Raw genomic sequence first — 3,167 nt, forward strand, 5'->3', positions numbered from 1 at the left:
TCAATACCCCAACCATCCAAGTGGTTGGGCACCATTCTTTAACCCCGTCCCATCCCAAATCTTTATCCTGACCCCTTCCAAGTGCTATATAGTCGTAATGGCTTGGCGCTTTTCCCTTGATAATTCCGTTCCGTTCCCCCCTACGCTTAAGGTGAAGATCGTCTCCGGTGTCTTCCCCAGGTCGTGTGCGGTGAGGACTCTGTGTGTGTCCCCCGGAGCACCACCACGGTTTCTGACTCTGCTTCACAACGGATTGGTCCTAATTTCCGGCCATTGCAAGACGTATGACCACGTTTTCTGGCGCTGAATGCCTCTATTCACCTTGCAGTAATTGGGTAGAGGTGTGGGTCGTGTCGTTGGGAAGGTCAGACTTGCAAGACCTACACAAGCCTAACAACCTTTGTGGGTAATAACATTTGAGTCAACAGAATCACCGGGGGTGGGGGGGGGGGTTGAACGTTGTTCACAGTTGACGCCTCGATTGTCTGATGAAAATTAAGCAACCCAAGAGGTGGCATGGGCGTGAATAGCCCGGAAGACGCCTAGAGCCCCGCTACTAGAGATGACCTTCATGTGTGTCCTGCGTCTTCGTTCTAATTTAGATATGGAAAATTGACTTTTTTATTTAATGGAAAAAATGGGATTTGCAGCCGTGTTTTGATCTGGATTAATATATTAGTTATGAGAGCCTGACGTCTTGTCAACAGAGGGGCATATATAACGGTAAATTAAAAATAAGAGAACCAGGCCTATTGTCCTCATCGTAGGCGTCCGTACACGGTGTACGGACTGGTCGTGCGTACACTGTGTACAGACTGGTCGTGCGTACACTGTGTACAGACTGGTCGTGCGTACACTGTGTACAGACTGGTCGTGCGTACACTGTGTACAGACTGGTCGTGCGTACACTGTGTACAGACTGGTCGTGCGTACACTGTGTACAGACTGGTCGTGCGTACACTGTGTACGGACTGGTCGTGCGTACACTGTGTACGGACTGGTCGTGCGTACACTGTGTACAGACTAGTCGTGCGTACACTGTGTACAGACTAGTCGTGCGTACACTGTGTACAGACTAGTCGTGCGTACACGGTGTACAGACTGGTCGTGCGTACACTGTGTACGGACTGGTCGTGCGTACACTGTGTACAGACTGGTCGTGCGTACACTGTGTACAGACTGGTCGTGCGTACACTGTGTACAGACTGGTCGTGCGTACACTGTGTACAGACTGGTCGTGCGTACACTGTGTACAGACTGGTCGTGCGTACACTGTGTACGGACTGGTCGTGCGTACACTGTGTACGGACTGGTCGTGCGTACACTGTGTACAGACTAGTCGTGCGTACACGGTGTACAGACTGGTCGTGCGTACACTGTGTACGGACTGGTCGTGCGTACACTGTGTACAGACTGGTCGTGCGTACACTGTGTACAGACTGGTCGTGCGTACACTGTGTACAGACTGGTCGTGCGTACACTGTGTACAGACTGGTCGTGCGTACACTGTGTACAGACTGGTCGTGCGTACACTGTGTACGGACTGGTCGTGCGTACACTATACATATGAACCTAAGAGAACCTCTGACCTAATATAACGATGCGATTCGACGGAATTCTGTTGATGATAAATCCATTAAGCGTCACGTGATAGTTTTCTCACAGTCGCCCACCTTATCCCTGGGAACTGTGGCGGGTCGGTGCTACCTCGCCTGCCTTTCGTACCCCACACTTGACGAATGGGGCTACGTGACCCCCCACACACTTGACGAATGGGGCTACGTGACCCCCCACACACTTGACGAATGGGGCTACGTGACCCCCCACACACTTGACGAATGGGGCTACGTGACCCCCCACACACTTGACGAATGGGGCTACGTGACCCCCCACACACTTGACGAATGGGGCTACGTGACCCCCCACACACTTGACGAATGGGGCTACGTGACCCCCCACACACTTGACGAATGGGGCTACGTGACCCCCCCACACACTTGACGAATGGGGCTACGTGACCCCCCACACACTTGACGAATGGGGCTACGTGACCCCACACACTTGACGAATGGGGCTACGTGACCCCACACACTTGACGTAGTGTACTGCAGTCTTGTATTGTAGGTCTCTTACTGCACTTTAATGCTTGTATTCTACTTGTAGCTATTGTAACTTCAATTCGTAATCCGAGGACAAAATATATTTTTAATTGTCAGTGTGACGGTTTTTGAACTTATATTTGACATCTTTCTTTGAGCGAAGCACCTGTGAACCATTCACCCGGGCTCCAGGAGACTCGAACTGTGGACCTCACGCTTGTGAGGCAGGAGCACTATCCACTCAGCTATGAGTAGTCATAATAAGAACAGATTCCAGAAGCAACAGCCTGCTGCCAAACTGTATTTTTACTTATGGACCACGCCAGCTAGCGAACTGCGCCAGTTTGGGTCTCGGTAGCACAGGGTTCGTTCTTGACTCGCAATCGAGAATTCTGGGTTTGAATCCCGGGCGGGACAGAAATGGTTGGGTGTGTTAATCACCTAATACCCCCTGTCCAAATAGCATGGGACAGTAGGTAAATGACCCTAAATAGGTCCCCAGTCAGCCTGTTGTAGGGTTGCATCCTGGGGGTGGGGGAGGGGATCCTTGATATAAGCCTAACGTGTACTGTATGTATAAACTTGTCTTTCGCTCGACACAATGAATTATTGTTTACGAACTACGCCGCGGCAATTCGGCAATTTGGGGGGGGGGGGTAAGAAGACGTCTGTGGACGTAGTTGAGCGGCCGGAGCGTTACAGCGGTACACAACCCGGGTCTTTTTGTCGACATTTGCACCAGTTAGCCGCCGGTTTATTATGTAGTGAAAATCGAATACAATTATGTTTTAATACATTTAACTGGCGGGATATTCTGGCGCCTGTTGATCTGAGGAGTTTTTTCATGGGGCCTTGACATGTGTCATGGGGTCATGTAATGTTATGGTCATGTCATGGGGTCATGTAATGTCATGTGGTTGTATGTCATTTACGTCCAGTTTGGCTCGTTGAACTAAATGTATTTTTTGGTACTCTTAAACATAATAAGATACACATACATAACTATTTTATTAAAATGTTCTCACAACATGTTAGGCTGTCTTTGTGGCGTGTTTGTGAAACTCTGTC

At 49.9% G+C, this 3,167-nt stretch overlaps 1 long non-coding RNA gene across 3 annotated transcripts in view; it reads left to right on the plus strand.

Annotated features, from left to right (window-relative positions):
• LOC138351909 (uncharacterized) overlaps positions 1-3,167 on the plus strand; it is a 254,195-nt gene that overhangs the window by 208,100 nt on the left and 42,928 nt on the right. The gene's annotated exons all lie outside the window — the stretch shown is intronic.

This window comes from Procambarus clarkii, chromosome 51, assembly GCF_040958095.1.
Source record: "Procambarus clarkii isolate CNS0578487 chromosome 51, FALCON_Pclarkii_2.0, whole genome shotgun sequence".
NCBI classification, from domain to species: domain Eukaryota; kingdom Metazoa; phylum Arthropoda; class Malacostraca; order Decapoda; family Cambaridae; genus Procambarus; species Procambarus clarkii.